The sequence below is a fragment of the Podarcis bocagei genome, assembly GCF_964188305.1.
Source record: "Podarcis bocagei genome assembly, chromosome: 6".
NCBI classification, from domain to species: domain Eukaryota; kingdom Metazoa; phylum Chordata; class Lepidosauria; order Squamata; family Lacertidae; genus Podarcis; species Podarcis bocagei.
In genome coordinates, this window is record NC_138130.1 from 39,028,989 (window position 1) to 39,051,857 (window position 22,869).

At 40.9% G+C, this 22,869-nt stretch overlaps 1 protein-coding gene across 1 annotated transcript in view; it reads right to left on the bottom strand.

Moving 5' to 3' along the window:
• The window catches only part of MID1 (midline 1), a 285,842-nt gene that overhangs the window by 222,049 nt on the left and 40,924 nt on the right, over positions 1 to 22,869 (bottom strand). The window lies entirely within an intron of this gene.

The window sequence follows — 22,869 nt, forward strand, 5'->3', positions numbered from 1 at the left end:
ATTTTACCTCCCCATGTTAAAATAGCGTAACTTTTTAAAGGAAATGTATTCATAAGCTGCATTTGTGCCTGACCATATTTGATTTTTATATACTTTGTCGTTATTTATATAATTTGAATTCTCCACCTTTCTGTAGGGGAGGGATTTTATATGTCTGTGGCACAATGGCCGTTACAAAACAGGGGAATAGTGCAAGGTGCTGAGAACGCCAAGGTTGCAGGTTTGATCCCCGTAAGGGACAGCTGCGTATTCCTGCACTGGTTGGACTAGATGAGCCCCAGGGTCCCTTCCAACTCTATGATTCAAGTACCTACAATCACAAATAGGTAGCAAATCTAAACTCCTGCTAGGACAAACACCAGAGAAGCAGGGACAAGACATAGCACTAATAATAGCACTACTAATTATCAATACAAACCGAAACTAACAACATCAAAATACTATTGTGGATGGTCCTCTTTGCTGTGCACAGCAAACATCTTTAGAAAATTGTGGTGAATTTTTAAGATGCTACTGCCAAAGGGTGCAACTTTGTTTGTAATGAATCTATTGTGGTCTGCCAACACATCACAAACAACATCAGTCAGGGACCAGCCAGCTCTTGCTCTCAAATATGAGCTGTAAGATGGGGCAATGCAAAATATAATGCACCTCCTTAGTACTACAAATGCATGCCTGCTGGACATAAGGAATCCCTTTATGCTTTCCCTCCAAATTGGCTGAAGGCATTGTTTAGAAACAAAGATCATGAAGGGCTTTTCTAAGGGCAATAAAAGTTAGATCTTAGAAGTATAGTGCACTGTTCTGGGGTTCTCTTGACCCTCCAGAGCAGATCTGGAATCAGCACAGGAGGCATGAGGGGCAAGGCGAGGAATATTTGTTTTATATTCTACTAGTGCACTGTGTTAATTGACTCCAGGGGCAGATCTACACTCATTAAGGAGGGGTTAAGAAATGGTTTTGATAACCATATGGCCACATGACGTTCTACTTTTAATGTCCATAATGCGTTATTAACATGTGACACCAGAGACTGCTACAGAGAAACCAGCAACTAGCAGTAGGGAAACAGCATTTTGGCGGAGGTAAGAAACTCGTTATTTTACAAGTCTGCCCTGTTCTAATAATGTTACACAGGTCAGTGTAGATCCAACCCAGCTCAATAGATATGTTCACTTACACCTAGGGAACTTTTGTAGCACATAGTCTTATTTCATGGGTAAATTGTAACCCTGTGGCAAACCTACTAGACTTGACTACTGGTGCACCTGCGAAAAACTTAAATGTAACACTGACCATCCAATGAGGAGGACTCTTTTCTTGTTTTCTTTTGTTGCTAGACCCCTGCTACTGAATGTTAATGAGACTATTCATATCTTATCCCAGACCTCCAGCAATCATATTAATAAATGTAAGCACACACTAATTAAAATGAGGTCATGAGTCTAATTTGAAGTGACAAAGGCATGGAAATCTGAAGCTGTCTTATTCCTAGTTATTGGACAGGTGTTCAAGCAGAATGTGCCAGAACCACTTAGCCTCTTGGTGTCTGTCTTCTCACCCGTAGCTTTTTAAACACACTTTGTGGACATCTGAAGAATACTGGCGGCATTGTTCGAAATGATGTATGTACAAATCAATGCCTGTGGTTATATCATTTTCAGAAGGAGAAAAAAGCAGGGAAATTTAATTCCACAGTAGAACATACCATGGTCCTTGGACGACATGCCAACCGATTTGGCAACAAGATCAAATCATCTGGGCATCGGGCATTCTGAGCCATAATCTTCATCCAATTAGCCTGTTGACAGTTGAAAACTTCCAATATGGCTTGACAACACTGCTGAGCAATGTGTAATACTTCATGCTATAATTCACGTATTTTTAGCTGCACAACTTGGGAATACATTGTCATTTTCTTTGCAATCGAAGTTCATAAGGAACGACATAACACATTTGTTCTCTCGCATAGACATCGCTTACTCAGCAGGAAACTGCCCAATCACTTCTGACCGTAGATTCTGATAACCACTTCTTCCATCATATCCTGTCAGCTAAGAGCTTTCTTGGGAAATTAGACTAACTGGAGAAGCTAAAACATGGTCATTTACCCAGACTATTTTTTTTTTTCATTTTTAACAAGTTTTAAGGAATCTTCCTTTAAAAAAAGAAAAAAAATCACATCAAAGCCAGTCTTGTTTGGGTTGATTAACACAAACTAGTTGTATGTGACTGTCAGAAGGCATTAAAAGACAAAAAGACCTGCCAGCTATAAAGCTTATGATAGCATGTAAATTCAAATTCAAAAGTTCCCTTCAACATGTGCTAGTATTCTCCGCTGCCTAAAAGGCTGCCTTATACTGAAACATTGTGTGAGAAAAGAAAAACTTGATCCAAAGAAGTTATTCTGCCTGAGCAAAAGTTTGTGAAATATTTTTTTCTACCCCCCTTTTCAAGATGAAGCATGACAAATGTTGTAGATGCCATCTAATACTGCAAAAATGCCCGTGGATGCTCTTGGATATTATATGCAAGACAACATGACAATATATTTTCCATCTGCACATTCCAGTAGTTCTTTGGGGCCTTCTTAATATTCACAGAAGGTGAAAACCAGAGAATTTTGAAAATGCACTAGTTCAGATGAAATTTATCTAAAAGCTTTTATTTAAAATGATCAAACAACCCACATGCTGGTAATCTCTGGATTTCTGCAATGCGCTCTCTAATATAATACAGTAAAGCAAACAATTATCAAAGCTTTCCTACCATGCACACCACATGCATTCAAAATCATGAGGACTGTGTCACTGTGATGACATGATTTCAGTCTTAGGGCCCAGGAAATGAAAGGGAGAAAGAGAAGTTAAGTTGTGTAAATAACATCTCAAAATGTGAACAATTTTTTAATGAAGCTATAAAAACCCAGGAGAATTTGAGGACTGGTTCACCAACAGATACATGTCCATATAATATTTGTATAGCTTTTCTTTTTTCCAATAGGCCTTCAAATTTAGAAATGATTTAAAATGTGTGTGTATATGACAAACAGTCACAAATTTATTTGCGCTGAGTTCTCCCCTGCTGCAAAATATGTTTTAGGCAATTTATTTTATTCATAATGTTTCAGCTTAAGATTGTACCTCACAAATTCCACGACAATTCTTATTTCAAGAAGCATAAATCCTACTTCTCCTCTAACATAGTCTGCAGGAGTTTCTGGGGGTACTCCCAAGCAAAGACCTAATATATTTTGCTTGGGGAGTTTCCAAGCGTATTATCACGTATTTGTACTCCACCACCATGAGTGGTTTGTGAGATGACTTTATCCAGGAAATCCTTTAGTGATGGCAAAATAGGTTTTCCCCCTAGTGAACGAAAACCTCAAAACTACTTGGCTTATTCTGCCATTCAGTTTTGCTGCTACAGGATGGAACCAATAGGGCATTTTCCTGAGAAACATTCTCTAGTTGTTATATTTCTGAGTCATGGCTAACTGTATCTGAAGCTCTACCAAGAACTCTCTTTTGCAGTTAAATGAACAGTGGTACATTTAGTTAACTTTAGATGGGGGTTGTCTTTATGTTATGATGTGTATATCCACATTTATTTCAGGGATGAGAAACCTATAGATGTCTAAATGGTGGTGGACGACACCTCACATCACTCCTGGTCATGGGCCATGTTGCCTTGGGCAAATGGGAGTTGTAGTCCAACAATATGTCCATTGTCACAGATTCCCCCCCTCAACCCCCAAGTTCAAAATGTGGTAGCCAGCCATGATGCATGGAGAGGGGCATTTCTGTGCACAACTGCTCTAAAACCCGGCCTTGAATAAATATTTTTAAAAAAGAAGTTGGTGACTTAACAAGTTTGAGGCTGTACAGTAGTCCTATAGCGGGAGTACCTCCCACTGAACTCAGTGTAGACAATCATGTATAGGCTTGTGCTGCAGAATACTGACACAAATGTGGCCAGAAATTATGTATGACAAGCACAGCTGAAGACGAGAACATTTTTTTTTAAAAAAAGGTCAGGGGTCAGGGAAGGGAAGACAGACAGGAATTTTCAGTTCGGGTCATGACCTTCTTCTTTTAAAAGGAAACAGGAAAATACGAGTTCAGTTTCATTAGAGAGCTGAAATTGAGCAATTGGAACAAATGCCGATTTAAGTTGAAGGGACATGGGATAACCCATCTAACACTAGTGTAGTTACGTTCCCTAAGTTTCCAGCTTCAAAACCCTGTGCACACACCTAGGGGACTCAGAGTTAGTTTTATGTAGTGTAACCTGGCCTGATTTAAATAGGCCCCTAAGGAATGCTGCCAAGTAGGGCATCCACTTGCCCCAGGGGTCCCGTACCGAGCGTATATAGTTCATTTTTAATTTGATGCTCCATAATTGAGCAACCCCAGTGTACGTCAGTCTGAAACACAGGGTGCCTTTGTGTCGTCTGATATTTGCAAACACGAAAAGTTTATTTTTAAGATCAGTGCTGTATAGAGGGCTCTTTCTTTTTCTCTCTGTCACACAAAATGCCAAAGCAATATGGTCACCCAGCAAAGCAAGAACTTGGTCTAGATAAACAATAGTGAACAAGTCATACCATGAAGCATTTTAGGGTTTCTCCCACCCATTAAATAAAAATCCCAAAGGCTCAAAATTTGCTGGTAGGTCATATGTAGAACACCATTGCTAACAATGACAACTAGGCTTAAAACAAAACAAAACAAAAAACAAAAAACTAAAAGAGTGCCCCATGAGGAAATATTCCTTCCTCTGAACCCATATGATTTAGTCATTTTGTATAGTATGAAGTTGTGGAATTGCATCTCCAGAGACATATTTGGTACCTTCATTATGTAGTTGCCATCAGATGTTAAAGATGCACCTCTTTATCCTAGGCCTTTGACACCTGAGAGCATTTTACTAATGTAATTTAATTAGAAGTAACCTGCTCAGGAACCTTATGGTGAAGGACAGGTAAGAAAAAACAAAACAACAATAATATTAGTAATTCTTAATCAGGCCTACAAGGCACCACAACTGAGAAATACTTCAGATCCATAAATAAAGAATTCTTAAGCTAAAATTAATAGTTATAGCATAGCAATAGCTAACCCCAAAATTCATATTCAGTTGTAACATTTGCCCAGCTCCCTATGTTTTTATTTATTCATTTGTCCCTTGTTCATGTATCACATGATCACATATCAAATTTAATATTCAATCATTTCATTTTGTATATATTCAGGAAATGTTTTTGGCTGGTTATGGATATGAATATCAAATTAACTATGTAAAAACGAAAACAAATACTGTGTCCTAAGTGCATAATTAATCCATCACCTGTTCATAAAATAATCCTTCTAGCTGCAAAATCAGGATGTGTTTCTGTACTCTCTCACGTAGCACTATTGCTACAACTTCTAGCACATCTTACAGATTTAAACTCTATCTTCCCTGGAGTGTTATTCCTTTCCTAAAAATTCAGAAGTAGAGGCAGGATGGATTGACTCATGCCAAATCCAAATGTATATCCCCCCCCCATTACATCTATTCAAAAAGAGAAAATGGTTCAAAAGTTTTAAAGTTGAAGTCTGACTGAAGTGTTTGAAACACACAAACATTTATTTTATACAAATCATGCCAACAAATGATAAGTGGATGAAATTCTGAAGCAAATCCAACAAGGCCAATGGTAAGGAAATGTGGTCCAATAACATTTGGAGAGCATCATGACCTGCCCTAGGAGATAGGACCGCACTGATAGGAAGCAGAACATTTAAAGTTCAACAAGTGTAACGTATGGGATATGTTTGTGTTGAGAGATAATATTCACACATCAGCTGGCATATGCTAAGTCAACAAAGCAGCATACTCCTACTGGAAGACATGTGGCTAACGCAAAATGTAAAACTAGATTTAGCCAAGAAAGAATAAATGTCCTTGATGTGAATTGTTCATTAGAACCCCCACATTGTTATCAATGCTCTGTCTGAAAATGTTTCCATTACAGTGGTACCTCGGTTTAAGAACAGTCTGGCTTAAGAACAATTTGGTTTACAAACTCTGCAAAACCGGAAATAGTGTCTTGGTTTGAGAACTTTACCTCAGTTTAAGAACGGAATCCGAACGGAGGAAGGGCACTGGTGGCGGGAGGCCTCATTGGGGAAAGCGTGCCTCGGTTTAAGAACAGTTTTGGTTTAAGAACGGACTTCCGGAACGGATTAAGTTTGTAAACCGAGTTACCACTGTATAAAGAATTACATCAACCAAAATTATTTCACTCTCATTTCACAGAAATCTCCTAGAAGGGACCTGCACTCTTTGCCCCATAATTTTATGAAGGCTAGGGACTTCTTTTTAAAAAATGGAAGCTCAGAGCCTGGGAAACCTTCATGGGTGTGATGGTGCTCATGGGGACCATACCCTCCAACATTTCTCCGATGAAAATAGGGACATCCTCTTCAATCACCATCATCATCATTTTAAAAACTTCAGGGGTGTCTTCAGATGGCTCAGGGGTCAGATAACTCCATACCCTTCAACATTTCTACGATGAAAATAGGGACGTCCTAAGGAAAAGTTTCCTAAGGAAAAGTGGGACATTCCAGGATCAGATTAGAAACTGGGATGGCTTCTGTAAATCTGGGGCTGTCCCTGGAAAATAGGGACACTTGGGAGGGTCTGGAGTGCTGGGTTGACAACCTCTGTGTTAGTGCAAGAAGAAAATCTGGATACATATTTTCTCTCCCCTTGTTTTTATTATTTATGCAGCTTCCGAGCTAGAAATGCTCACCATGATTTAGCATTATAGGAAGATACTTGGTATAAGTCATGAGATCCATGAGGATATAAAACAAAAGAAAACCACCACAATGACAAAACCTGTTAAGTGCTCCCCCTCACCCTAAGAGAACGAACAAGGCATTTAGAGCCCTGGATTTATGGTATCATACAACATACTGACAAGAGACAGATTTTCAACTCTGAATAATTACATTACTCATAATAAGTATAAGTAACTTGGCACAGCAGAGCATGTAGACTCAATATTGGTTTTCATTTTCATAAAAAAATCATTACATGTTTATGTAATATAGGAAAAACTTAAAAATTGATTATTTTCATGGTATCAGTTACATATGGCAGGCGCTGCATAAGCCCGTGATTATGGGCATTAAGTCATAGTTCAGTTACTTTAATAGCCCGCTGCCAATGCAGCATATTATCCTCAAAATAGAAAGACTGTATCAAAATTTAAAAGCAGAATAAAAGAGTTTTACATTTTTCACACTATGGCAGCTTTCCACAAATCACTTCAATCGTATTACCTGGACTTAAAATAAGTTTTAACCCCCTTCATTTCAGGAAGACAAAAGTCCTACCTAAAAGCATTTGTAACGATGCACTGCCTCTCCTCACAACATTTAACCACATTCTGAGCTGCATGACTCTGAGCTGATATGCTCCATCCTGACCTTCAAGACTAGGCTTAAAGGTGACTTACATGGAAACACTTCCTCAGCAATATTTAGTAGATTACACACACCACTAGTGGTCTCAAAATGCTCTCTAGAAGCTGTTGCTTACTTTTAATTACCAGTAACCGGACTGCAGCCCTATACACAAATAGGACTTCAATTTGATAATTCCCGTCTCTGCAATAAACATAGAACAGCCTCCTCCAATGACCTTGTCAGTCCATAGGCAACAGAGGTGTGTATCCTTATTCTTGGTTTCCAGGATTACAAACTGAGCCAAATAGCTTTTATTGAATTCCCTAACTCCATCTACAGGCTTAGCAACAGAGAGTATATTTCCCAATCAGCTAAATTTAACAAATAATAAGAGGCTTTGTTCTTACAAGTGCATAAGAGGGCGGGAAGTGGAATCCTGGTTTGTTTCCCGAGTCATTCTTTCTCTACTATTTAAACTCAGAGGGACTGGTATACTAAAACATAGTATCGAGACACACGTGCTATGGCCACAGGGCAAACATGACAACCATCCTTCATCTAGTTCAAAGTATCTCTGATTACACCTTCCAAATGGAAACTTTGCAGCAGAAGGAAAATGTATGTCATCTAAGTCTGGAACAAATGCCAAGAAATGCAATTTTGTTCTCAGTTATGGTATCTTCCTTAAAAGACAAAACAGGCTTCACCTTACATCCACAACAAACAGAGAGAACGTACTGCAATTAAATGGCAATGTCAAGTGAAGGCCACAGATTCATCTTCACTTTAATGAAAATGTTAACTTTTGTATTGCTTTTGCTGTTGTAAGCCCCACACATCCAGAAATATAAAGGGTGAATGTGACAACATGTGATTGCATATAACATTGTTTATATACGTTAGTGAACAAATTGCCTGTGACTTCTGTCAAAACAAGGAATGATAAGCGCATGGTGAACAGCAAAGCCGCATTAGTCATCATATAACATGAGAAGTGACCATAACGCAAATGTTTTTGCCATACAGCATTGCTTCTAAAACAGTCTAAGGAATTGCATCCAACTGTGCCCTTCTCCTCATGGAAGGCTATTTGCTCCTGTGGAGGTTTTCCTTGTACAGAAGTGGGAGGCAATTTTCACAAATCTCCCCTTTCAACAGGAAAACATTCAACACTGCACATAAACTCTAGACATACTCTATACAGATGCCTCAAATTTACTGCCCAGGGCAATAGTCTTGTTTGATCTCCTATGGCTTTTTTTATTCAACGTTTCAACTGTAACCTTAAAAACTTATACAGAAATTCATATCTCTTCATCCCAATACATTTTCAAACACATAGAGATTTTATCAGAAACAATCACTCTAAATAAAATCAGTGAAGATCATAATAATCATCAGTACATATTAATTTAGTAAACTAAATTTTAATAGCTGTAGAGCTGAACTTTGGCTGTATATTTTTTGTCACCGCCCATAATCCAAAACAGTCAGGTGCACTTCAGCCCACTGAATTAATGGATTTGAACTTGTTTCATCCTGGATTGTGCCCATTGGGTTCTGCTGTCCCTTTCAGACAGCTGAAAACTGATTGACCTAGGCGGCAGTGACAGAATGACATTGATTAAATATGGTAATATTAATCTTCCATGTACAGAATCACTGCCTTGAGAGCTAGAATATACGGTACACACAACATAGGCAATAACATTCTATTTCAACAAGAATGCTGTTTTTCCTAAAAAGACCATGCTCTTAATTAAATATAACCACAAGCTCTAACAAAAAAAGCTTACTTTCTAAAAATAAAAATATAGAGAGAAGTCATTTCTAATTTAGAAGAGTTCCCCCCTAGCATTCTTCAGATGGATTAGCAAATTAAAACACACGGAGACTTCGTAACGCAACGCAATCATTGCAAGGTTGCAGGATCGCTGAAATAGCCAGAAGTAGAACAAAAAGAGAAAACATATATCAATTTTTTGAGTAATGATTTTTTTTATTAAAAAAAACCCCCACACTAGGACCTGGTCAGTTTCTAGCAACAGTACAAGGGTGCTGATCACTGTATTTGACACAAAGAGAGAATGCTAAGGCCTTCAAGGACAATAAGCTGGTACAGTGATTGCCATCCTCTGTAGAATTTTGGTTTACTTTGTCAAGTCGAATCCCCAGCATTATGCCAGTGCTTGAACTAGAGATGGGATAAATATTTGAGCGTTGACTGCTCAACAATTCAAGAGAGATACCAGCTCTAGGCACGGCCTCCCTTGAGTAGGCTTCAAATTGGGCCTTGCCTTGAGGGCATCTTCCACTTCTGCCATTCCCTGACCTCCAAACTAATTCTCAGTCCCCAAGAAAAGGGCATTGCCTGAGTGAAAGGAAAGACAACAGCCAGTTGCAAGGAGCTTCTGTCTGCTCAGGGCCTCTCTTTGTCTACAAATGATGCATGGAGATGAGCATCGTGGGTGTTATGTACTGAAGTTCTCAACCTGGGCCAGCAGGGGGATACTGTAGATAGTTATGCAAATGAAGGATCAAAAGTGACGTTCAGTGATTGGATAGTTTGTATGCAAATGAGGGATCGAAAGTGACGTTCAGTGATTGGATAGTTTTAGAAAATGGCAACAGTTACATTGTTCTGGAGCTCTCTATAAGCAGGCTGACTGAGCTCCTCTTATGCTCTGGCTTAAGGAATAAGAAAAAAGCTGCCTCTTTTAGAAAATCTTTCCTGAGTACTTATGGGTCTCCAAGAACTGAAGGGATAACTAAAGGAATGGAGGAGTGTGGTAAGAAATTGGACCACTGATGAGCATCTCCCCACAGACCTGCAGGGGTTCACGAGAAAGAGGATAGGCAGATTTGCAAAACCCTCAGCTCCAGTAGCGAAAAGAAAAGAATATTAGGTCAGGGTGAGTAGCAGGGTAGGGAGGAGGAAAGGTAAGATGGATGGGGCAACACAGGCTGGACAATAAGGTAAATGGGGCACTGCCCCACCAACTTCAGTCTGCCCTCAGCCAGCATAGAGCTACCTGATTTTATGCCTCGTACAGCAGTACTATAGTAAACTACTTAACTGGACTTTCTGTTTTGACTGATGAATTTGCCCCTCTCCCAGTGACTCACCATTCTTACATGCAATGCTTTTTTCTGGGGGGACGCAGGGGTATGCATACCATTAAACGTTCTGTGAATCTAAGTTTTGCCTCATTGAGGGGCAGTATTTCAATGTGAGTACCCCTAAACATTTTTAAAGAAAAAAAGCACTGCTTACATGATATTAAATTTCAGACAAGCAGATAATGGTGTCCAGAACAGTAGCTTGCCTATCAGGGACAGAGGCAATTTAACAGATTTCCTTCTAAATAGCCACCTTAAAACATGCCTTTTGGCAGGGAAAGAAAGAAGGTGGTTTGAGCCTCTTGGAGTAAACTGTGTCAAAATTGACATGATCCTATATTACAGGGACCCTGATACATGTCACTTCAAATCCAGGAATCACAAGTAGCCAAGTGTGCATGTGCTTCATGGAAGGCACATGAGCTCAATGGCATTTGTGCAAGGAAATATGGTCTACGGTATAGCGTGTGAGAGAACTACTACTAGTAGCTTCTCCATATCAATTTTTTATTTTTAAAAATTATAGTTTGGCGAGGTAAGTAGCACAGAGGAAAATACGAAGCACATATTTTGTGAATTAGCTTTAAAACAAAACAAAAACTCACCACATCCTTTTCAAAATCAATGCAAGTCACGCCATTTTAATGCCCCTTCCACTTAATGTACTTTGGAGAGTGAAAGTCTTTTGTCAACTAAGTGGAATATTAAAGAAAAACAGAGATTTCCAAAACAGCAAAGTTTGATCCAACAAGACAACGGCTAAAGCCACAACTTTAAAGCCCAAAGAATTCCATTCCAAACCCACAGCAGTTTCAGTTTCCAGATCATATTGTTTCATCCTGTTAGAGTGTGTGAGATATTGTCTATTTCATTATATTGGTCCTTTGATAAGAGAGGGTGGGGCACAATTTCTAAGCAGTTACCCAGCTTCTTAAATTCTAGAATTCTTTTCAAGATATTCATCAGCTACAGTTAGGCCTGTGTAACCTAGGAATGTAGCCAGCCTCACTGTAAGATAGAGAAAGAGAAGGAAGAAGGGGAGGGAGAAGACCACGGGCAGAGGTGTATGGGTGGAAGACATTGTCCTTTAAAGCAGAGGAACCTGTGGCTTTCTTGTCATCACTAAGCCATCTAGTTCGCTGCAGTCTTTTACAACTGATATGTTATAGAAAGCTGTTAGATTATAAAGAAGCTACACATTATTGTGAGATCACAATCCTAATCAGGAGACAACCAAACCCAATGCTCATCAGTTATCCCATTGCTACACTCAACAGGGAACAATAAAAGGTCAGAACCTACTCACAGGGTACATTAGAAGGAAAGAAGACAGACCAGTCGACTCTCCCACCAGTGCTAGAGGTGTTGTTGCTTTGAGTTGTATCCAATCAAGTTGCCCAGTTCGCCCAAGGACTTCCCCTCCTCCTTCTTGCCTGCCAATTCTATTCTGGAGCAGATTGGGGGTGAGGGCATCTAGGGAAAGGGGATGAAAGTTACACTGTGAAAGGGAAAGTCCTTAACATGAATGCGAAGACTTCAGTTGGATACAACTCATAAGGTGCCAGGCTCAAGTAACAGCTCCTGTGTCCAATTTACTCGCCTCTCTCCTCTTGGCCTCAAGGTTGTTCACAAAGCATATTAAAAAATAAATAAAATACCTCAGACAAATACCTGAACTAAAATCAGTTGAATCATCACAGCAGAGTGGGGCTTTGAAAGCAGGAATGTAACCTGCAGCTATTCAGCAATGCAAAATACAGATAGATTTTAAGAAATATTTTTGAGAACTTTGTACCCTGGTTGGCTCCAGGTCTACCAAACACACTCACAGAGCACAGCTGAGCCTATAGGGCCAACCAATGCAGCTTCCTTTTTTCCCATAAATGCTGCCAAAACCAACAGGGGTTCCAGCCATCCCACAGACTCCGTAGCGGCAGACATCTCTGGCTCATCAACAGCTAAGGCCCTGCCTGAGGGAGGAAAGAGTCATTGCTAGAGTAATGTCAAAAAGTGCTTCAGTGAGGATTCTTGGCTATAGAAACCCCATTCCAAACCTCTGCGTGTGAAAGCTTATGCTCCTTTCTTTTGAATGCAATTTGTTCTTTTGACAGCTTCTTGTTGTACCAAGAGACGATTCTTTGGAACATAAGAAGCTGTTCCAAACCAAGTTAAAATATCAGTCTAGCACATCACAGGCAGGCAACTCAAAGTCTTTTCCTTTGTAGCCTGCTGGTTGCCCGTGGCCATTAAATTTACTATTACTGTTATTTATTAAATTTCTCTACCACCTTTCATCCAAAGATCGCAGGGTGGTTATCAATATAAAATATAATAACAAAGAAAAACCATTACCCCACCATTGTTGTTTAGTTGTTTAGTTGTGTCCGACTCTTCATGACCCCATGGACCAGAGCACGCCAGGCACTCCTGTCTTCCACTGCCTCCCGCAGTTTGGTCAAACTCATGCTGGTAGCTTCAAGAACACTATCCAACCATCTCGTCCTCTGTCATCCCCTTCTCCTTGTGCCCTCCATCTTTCCAGCATCAGCGTCTTTTCCAGGGAGTCTTCTCTTCTCATGAGGTGGCCAAAGTATTGGAGCCTCAGCTTCAGGATCTATCCTTCCAATGAGCACTCAGGGCTGATTTCCTTAAGAATGGATACGTTTGATCTTCTTGCAGTCCATGGGACTCTCAAGTGTCTCCTCCAGCACCATAATTCAAAAACATCAATTCTTCAGCGATCGGCCTTCTTTATGGTCCAGCTCTGACTTCCATACATCACTACTGAGAAAACCATAGCTTTAACTATACTGACCTTTGTTGGCAAGGTGATGTTTCTGCTTTTTAAGATGCTGTCTAGGTTTGTCATTGCTTTTCTCCCAAGAAGCAGGCTTCTTTTAATTTCGTGACTGCTGTCACCATCTGCAGTGATCATGGAGCATACACAGTTTAAAAGGCCATAGACTGTTTAATTAGCCAAAGGCCTGGGAGGAGAGGAATGTTTTTGCCAGGGGCCTAAAGATACAAAACGAAGGTGCCAGGTGAGTGTCCCTGGGAAGAACATTTCATAAATGGGGAGCCACTGCAGAAAAGGCCCATTCTCACGTAGCTGCCCTCTGGACCTCTCAGGAAGCACATGAAGAAGGGTCTCAGATGATGATGGGGGAAAATTCAATGCACTTTGCAATTAAAAGTGAGTCCACCACCACCACTGAGCTTCTCACCAAAATTGTAGCTATTGCCCTACTCCCTTTTAAGTATCTCAGTTGCAGTGCTCTGCTCAGTGCTGATATTGCTTCCTCTTCCTGCTTCCTATTTATTTCTTCTTTCTACTTCCTTCAATAGACCTGCCAGGCACAACAACTTGGTCCTCTGCCCTACCAACTCTATGGCCACCTGCTTCAACTGGCATGCTCAGTACTCATCTCAGAACATCAGGCGATGATGGGTCTCACATGCTGAAAACCAACATTGTGGTGTCAAAGGGAATGGATGACTACCATTAATGCCTATCCCCACAGCGGGGTGAGCTCCCGTCTTTCGGTCCCAGCTCCTGCCCACCTAGCAGTTTGAAAGCACCCCTAAGTGCAAATAGATAAATAGGTACCGCTTTATAGCAGGAAGGTAAACGGCGTTTCTGTGTGCTGCGCTGGTGCCGGCTCGCCAGAGCAGCGATGTCACGCTGGCCACATGACCCAGAAGTGTCTCCGGACAGCGCTGGCCCCCGGCCTCTTAAGTGAGATGGGCGCACAACACTAGAGTCGGACACGACTGGCCCGTACGGGCAGGGGTACCTTTACCTTTACCTAAAAGGACTAAGATCAAAATGAACATTAATTTTTAACAAAACTAAGTAATGGGAGTGATGCCAAGATAGCAGCATTTTAAAAAGGAAAACTGAACATGATTTAAAAAGATAAATAAAAGAAATCAATAATAATAATAGTAATCAACTTTTTTAAAAAAAACAACACACCCTTATATTATGATGTATTCTTGCACACTGAGCAATTATTATTTTGGATGCTTGTTTCTATTATGTGTTTGTGAAATGAGGGGTGCATGTCCAAAGGAGGGGAGGGTGCATGTGTTTGTGAGGGAAGGAGTGCAATGTGTTTCCCATACCTCACCCCACTGTGGCATGCAGCCCTCGGGGCCCAAAAATGTTGCCTACACCAAGTATATGTGGGAAATAAAACAAAAGACTGCAGCGTGGAATACTTTCAGCTGGTCTGGTACATTCCGCTCCGCAGCATTCCATTCCTCTTTCCCCCCCCCTTGCTTTTCTGTATCGTGGACCCCAACCATCAGTCAGCATTCTGTGGCCACTGAGCATGCTCAGTCCTCATTTGGCTGTTGGGAGTCTTTCAACTAGGGTTCCCCGCCTCCTCCAATAAAAAATGTTTTCATAGTTTTGAAAACTGTGGGGTTTCCCCAAGCCGGCTGAAATCTCCCTTCTTGTGCATGGGTGATTCTCTTTTGGCCGCATAAGAAACAGCACTCAAAAAACCTTAATGACGGCAATTTTTAAAAGATAAATAACCTTAAATGCAAAGGAAGATACAGCTTACTAAGTGAACTCCTTCAAAGAGTTCTCTTAAATCTTCCTTTACAAATACTAAATTATCTGGGTTTAGACTTGCTTTCCCTTTGTTGGTGACACATCAAAAAAGCTTTGAATTATACTTCGTTATTTGAAACAGTTCTCCCTCTTTATCATGTATACCTGTTGGGTTCTATTTTGTATGCTTATAGTTATTACATGTAATACTTCCTTTTGCTCTGTATGGAACAGTGTGTGGCTCTGCATAATTGCGATGTAAGAGGGGAATTCTTAAGATATGAAGAGTATTTTGAAAAAGGTAGGCAAAACGTTATTTTCTGTCTATTGTATTTCACTCAGCTTAAATGATCTCCACCCCGCTTTTGATTTCCAACCATAATTTGTCAAAGTCCATTGACTGGCATGTTGTCCCAGCATGTAAAGGAAAGCACTGTGTGGCCAGGCATATGAAGTGAGCTGCTCTTCAAACACAGGGAGGTTTTACTGTGAACCGAAAATAAAATTGGGTGGGGGGGGGGTGAGGACCCAAGCCCTTTCAATCATCTCATAAAAAGGGTCAGAGAGCAAATGCCTTGGAAAATCCAAACCATATCGAGCAGAAATTCTTTACATTTATGGCATTCCTTTCACAATTACATGGTACGACCAGAGTAATGACAGAGAAAGAACAGACCATGTGGATTATGCACAGTAATTACCTGGACGCCACTGTCAAGTGCAGGCATCCCTTAAATTCACATTTCTTTAGGTGACAAAGCAAGGATAAGTGAGGTGCTGCTCAAGAGGGGAAAAGACCCACCTGAAGCAGGCAAGTTGATTCATGAACATGTTGATTCTGCTGACCCCCCACAGAATGCTAACTTGGAAGGAATGTCATATATTTGGCGTCATCCAAAACTTAGGGGAAGATGGTTAGCTTTGTGAATAACACCTTTATGCTGGCATCTGATGATTCAGCATGATCAGATCCTTTTCAAAAAGAAGTAGAAAATCCCATTTATTTTACTAAGAAATATGCAACAGTGCTCCTCCACTTGCAAGGAGCACTTTTGATCCAGCAGGCGTCACCCCTAACAAGAGAGATGGGGAGGTGTTTTCAGTAATTTGCCCCTCCTGTGGCTCCCAGCACCCCTCAAATCTGTTCCTGTTGGGGAACCCTCTCCTATTGGGGATCTGTTTCTGCAGGAAACAGGAGAAATCAGCAAAAATAACATCTCTTCTTCCATTAGTGGACACATCCACTGGAACAGTTTCTACCACTTTCTATCCACCTATAGAATTTAATTCCACCTGTAGAATTTAATATATAGAGATCCTTCTGATGTTCTCTCATTTTGTGCACAAATGTTTTCCTAAGTGGCATCACGGAGGTTTAAAACCAGAAGGGATTTGTCAACCATCTGGGACCCCCCCCCCAAAAAAAAGATGGTTGCTGTGTATCCTTGGAGCATGTGCATTACCTGAGCTGGGAGAAAATAGTTATCATCAAAGAAAATGACTATTGGTGATTTCATTTTTCTGTGTCAGGGTTAGCCATTGTGGTGCCCAATATGGTGCTAGACTCCAACTCAGCTGCTCAGCCCTCTCCCAGACCTCAGAAAATCTGGTCAGTGGGGATGGGGAGCTGTTGACTAGCAACTGCCAACTTGGAAAAAACTTATTTCCATCATAGACGGTGCAAGATCCAAATGCTCAGCCCCACTCCTTTGTCTAAACTGGTATGAGTCCATAAAGAACAAGAGGCCTAGTTCCATACAGATTCACCATCTAATTTTTGTTCCTACTCCAGTTTTGAGCATGAATTTATTCTGAGAATAATTTTAAGTCTATGGAACCTATAAGATGTGATAGAGTGATATGAAATGGACTCTCCTTCATTGGAGGTTTTTAAGCAGAGGTTGGATGACCATCTGTCATGCATGCTTAAGCTGAGATTCCTGCATTGCAGGGGGTTGGGCTAGATGACCTCTGGGTCTCTTCCAACTCTACAATTCTGTGATTCTATGAAATAAACTCCCATCTGCTCTAAACAGAGAATCAGTGGTAAGGGAGGATAAGAGTCGTACTCCAACAATATCTTAGCTACCCCATTCTATGGAAAGATGCTAGAAAAAGGGAGAAAGACAATGATGGATAAAAGAAAACAAGATAAGAGAGCTATTAAGAAGCAAACTATATAAAGTGTGACCTTGGGATAATGTTCTTATGGAAGAGAAAAAGTAAGTAAAAAATCATTACTTGCTCCTATGGCTGGAAATATATATATTTTTAATAAAAAACATTTTCTACTGTTAAGTAGGAGAATTAATTATTTGTTTGGTTATGATAAATACTCAATATTGTACTACCATGAACATATTTTAACAGTTATTGAAATCAGTGCCATATAGAACGAAGAAGGGTACCAGCAGGTCAGCATTGATGGTATTCTATCGCCCAAGGCAAATGTGATTCATCTCATTCATCTAAATCTTGTTTACTAAATGAATCAATACATCCATTTTGACAACAGCATCAGGATCAGTGGTGATTTTTGTGCAGTTGTTATTATCAGACCTTACAGCAAATAAGGAAACACAAGAGACTTAAATAACAGTTAAATTACAGGGTGGGGGGGCAGGGGATACTTTGCTGGGAAAAGTCAGAGATGCTGTTTTGTTCCAAAATTCAAAGCTTGACATAATAGCTTACTGCTTTAGCTTGCAAATCACAATCCATTTCAACTTGATGAATTACATTGACTTGAATGGGTATAAAATAGCATATGTGCAAGCCTTCAAACTAAGTGGTTTGTAAATTAAACTTATTTATAATAGGAAAGAAATGCAGCAGGGGTTTCTCATTACTCCTCTACATTTTTCGCAGTGAAAATTTTCCCCCAAAAAATGTTTTTTATCAGTTTATGTGTGGATTGCATTATCTTGGTTCCAGATACAGGAAGACACAGATACCAGCAAGCCATATGCTTAAAATGGGTCATTTTTAAAAAAACAAAAGTAGCATGAAAAACAATTTTTAATTTCTCCATGAATCATCAACAAGAGCATTTTACCCCAAACCATAATGGAATGGGGGGGGGGGGAATAATTCAGTTTTCTTGAGAATCAAACCCACAAATGGAAGGAGAGCTCAGCTTAAGTAGCAAATACTACAGATGTGAAATAATTTCTTTTTCATTTTAGCATTCAGCTTTACTTCTGAAAACCCTATTCGGTTCCTGTTTCATTCATTAAAATCTTGTTTGATTCGCGTTTAATCATTAGCATTTCATTTGTCTTATACTTATACTCATGTTCATCTTCAGAAGCAATGATGCCGCCATAAGCGGCGCCTGGTGGCTGGCTTACAGCACCCCCACCCCACCCCAGATGATGTGTTGTGGGGTTGGAATCATGTCTAAGAGACCCTCAGCAAAGTGCCATTAGTAGGCCCCAAAGAATTCTACCAGTGCTACCAGTGGCACCAGGCTGGGGTGGTAGGGTCACAGAGGGGCAGAAGCAGCAGCCAGCAGCAACGCTGATAGTATAGCAAGGCCAGCAGCCATGGTTTAAATTTCCTCACAATGAGCGCACTGTGGGCCTTGCGTTGTGCAGAAATTAAAATGGCAGCCATATTGGCAAGCTAAAGCTAACTGCATCCATGCTGACGATCTGATGTTTGCTGGTACCAAAAAGGACATTTGCTCTATGGGTCCAGGGGGTGGCCAAACGAATCGCACAGTTAACACTATGCCGTTTGTGCTGCCACAGCTCTGGCCATTCACCTGGTTATTCAGGTCAGGGAGCAGGGGTTCTGCCAGGCATTATGTAACTGTGCACACTGTGAAGTCCCAGCTACAGCCAACTCATTTCATCCTTAAGTGTCATCTCAAATAGATTTTATTTGTTTTGCCTAGAGCAGCAGGATGTGTGCTAGCATTTATTTTGCCATCATCATGACAGAATAAAAGATGCCTTCAGGGACCAGCACTGACAGCTGCATTAGTTGCTTGCATTGATGCAGCATGTTCCACACAAAGGGAACCCAGATATGGGAAATATGAGTTTGGGGGCGGTGGGGGAGACTGCTTGGGAAGTGAATGATTAATGCACTCTTCAACATAAATGTCTCCGTTGCATTAAGAATATTTTCCAAGTATGAACACTGGCAGATGAAACCAAATGCAATGTAGAGCATTCAGGGGACTTATATGAACAGCTTACGCCAACCATATTCTTTGAGAATTTTTAGAACAATTTAGCTTGGTGTGTAAATATTAAATTGACATCAAGTGGTCGTCTGATGTGCAATCTTATGCTCATTTACCTGGGAGTAAGCCTCACTGAAACCAATGGAATTCACTTTTGAGTAGATATTATCAGATTACACAGTAGCAGCACTGGATAGGATACAGAGTGCAGGGCAAAAGATCTTAGAAACCCTGAGGTCAAACTGGAGACCTGGATCCAGAACTGGCCCACCCACTGTAGACCACTTTTGATACTGACAACTGGAGCAAAGTAGCCTAACAAGCAGTTCACAGATTCCTCCACCCCCTTAAATATAGCAATGAAAATATTCTGATGTCTTTATCAAGGTAAAATAATAATAATTCAATTCATACAGGATAGTCACTCTGTACCATTGCCAAGATAGCCAAGGAAAGCTCACTGAGTTTGGTTGATCGTGCATGTGATGAAGCTTACGCCATAATAAATGTGTTCGTCTTTAAAGTGCCACAATAATGCTTTTGCTGCTACCGATTAGCATGGCTAACCCTCTGGAAATGGTTATGGTGGACTCTCTAGGCATATTGAAAGGAAAAGTTTAAGAAATGATGTTGCACATCGGTACAAGTTTAACTTTTGAAAAACACAGCAGCCGTTGTGGCTGGCATTCTTGTCTCAGAAGCCAGATCACATGAGAATTAAAAAAAGGGGAGGGGACAAGCAAGATGGAATTTTATTTATTGATTTAAAAGTGTTCATAAAACACTTAACATTGCACCGATGCCTGCAGTTTTTTATATGGTTTTGATCATGTTGTTTTGTGTACTGCCACTGTAAACTGCTTTGATTTTTTTTTTAATGAATAGCAGTACAGTGGTACTTCGGGTTACAGACGCTTCAGGTTACAGACGCTTCAGGTTACAGACTCCGCTAACCCAGAAATAATACCTCGGGTTAAGAACTTTGCTTCAGGATGAGAACAGAAATCGCACGGCAGTGGCGTGGCGGCAGCGGGAGGCCCCATTAGCTAAGGTTAAGAACAGTTTCAGGTTAAGAACGGACCTCCAGAACGAATTAAGTTCTTAACCCAAGGTACCACTGTATATAAATATTTTTTTCCCAAATGAATAATAATAAATAAATAAATAAATAAATCATGGGACCTCTGCTAGCAACCTACCTGAGGAATGGTGTAGTCGTAGGGATTTCCATGAGAAACATATGGAAAATAATTGTGAACATTACAAATGATAAACATTGAACAGCTAGGCCCAGAATTAACAGAGCAATCCTGGGCAGGTTTACTCAAAGGGAAATCCTGCTGTGTTCAACAGTGTTTACTCCTTAGCATTAGGATTGCCATTAAATATTATCATCTCTATTTAGACGTGCAAGTGCATGCATTCACATTAACAGCACCATCCTGTGCTTGTTTACTCAGAAGTACAGCTCATTAAATTCAACGAAATTGACTCCCAGACATGTGTGAATAGAATTGCAAAGGGAAGATGATGTCACTATTCTACATAGAGGCTTCTCAGACAAAATAATTTGACATCTGGCTCTGGTACAGGGAAGAGAGAGCTTTTCACACGTAAGTTTTTTTAAAAGAATCATCTTTGAAAGTGCATCTTACATGTTCCCAACACAAAGCTCCAAGGCCTTCGCATTTCCAGAGCTGGATGTTCATTAGCTGACTGGATCTTTTTACTCTGGCAAAAAAACGTGGTGCTGGGAAGGAGGGGCAGATGCTAGGCAGAGTTTTCTTCAACTTGTGTACCTTCTGTCAAACTTGGCTGGAGTCACTAACCCAACTCTCTAAACAAAATTAGTTCAAAGCAAGGGCATTCTGAATGACTGATCGAAAATAGTTTCCTTATTTGATTTTGAAACGAGAGAAGGGCTACCCCATCCAGAGCAGCAGGAGACGAGGCTAAAGGGGCAGCGCAGCAGGAGAAGTTAAGGGGCGCTGGTAGTGGTGGTTTTGAAACCCTTCATGCTATAATGTAAATAAGCAGACATGTCATTTAAAGCATTTCCTGGAGTTCTGGGGAAGGGAAGAAATAACTAACCAGCCTTAAAGTAGCTTGTCATCAAATCTCCTCAACAGATTCTAAAGCAGCCTTCGCCAACTTGGCTCTCTGCCATGGCTTGGACTACAATTCCCGCCGTGCTGGCTGGGGCTGAGGGAAGTTGTAGTCCCAAACAACTGGAGAGCACCAGCTTGGTGAAGGCTGTTCTCAAGGGCAGTGGCGTGGCCCATCTGTTGGAGCAGGAGTGGGGAACCTTTTGCTGTCCAGATGTTGCTGAACTACAACTCCCATCAGCCCCAGCAAGTGTGGCCAATGGCCAGGGATGGTGGGAGCTGTAGTTCAGCCACATCTAGAGGGCCAAAGGCTTCCCACAGCTGTGTTAAGAGTTTAACAGTAAGACCATGACTGTGCTGATACAGAAGAGGGTATAAAATGGAGACGCAGCAGGATTTGTAACTCTCTTCTTCTGTGCACTCCCTGTTCTCCACCCCTCTGCCCAAAAGCTGTTTTTGTCTGGTGGGTCTCAGTTCCCAAGTCCCCAAAACACAAATTCATTTTAGATTTTGTCAGTCAAAAATTACCCTGAAGAACAACTTGGTTTGAAAAATGTATACACTGTATTGAAGCTCAGAGTTCCTCCCCTCCCCACCCCATACTGATGTGCTCTTTGCAACCCATAATGCTCAATGCGCAACTATGTAGTGTTGGTTTCTGTTTGTGCCACTGTCAAGTGCTTGGAGTCACGACTGGAGGATGAGCTTCTCAGCTTGGTCGTAGCAGAGATTCCGACATGTAGAGGGTTGGGGAAAGAATGTACAATGGAGAAGAGAGCCTCCTTATTTTCTCTGGAAATGTGTTTTCTTTAACATTTAACCTAAACCTGTTCACCTGCTACTGAGCAACAGTGACCTAAGGTCAACTTAAAAGTCGTGAGAGAAAGTCGGGGTTCCTGTCCCCAACCCTGGTTTTCCCTCATAATTGCAGAAAAACCCTGCACATCAGACAAAGCGTTTTTAAATAGAGCCTATCCACAAATTCCACAGTGAGTCAGCAAGCAATGCAAATCAACTCCACCACAAATCGCTGGATTCTAACAGTATTTTTTGGTGCCATAGGACGGGACCCAACAGTCCCCTTCCATTTGTGGAACAAGGCTTTGATCACCAGTGGGGGATTTTGCAAATGGAGGTATGCAATGCAGCAGCAAGGTTATGGGGAGCAGTTGTTGCCAATTCCCTCTTTGCTAACTCCTACTAATTCTCTGGAAATGTTCAGAGGTCACGGAAGGAGAATGAAAATTGGCTGAAGTCACGTGCCCTTTCTGGTAGTGGATGCCATGGGCAGCCCATTCCATGAGCAGAGCTCCACTCATGAGTTCCTGAATCCAACCCATCTAATACTCAGGATTGAGAACTAAAGAATCCACTTGGACCTTCATATAGTCTGAAGGCACCTGAGGCTACCACCTTGCTGAAACGAAA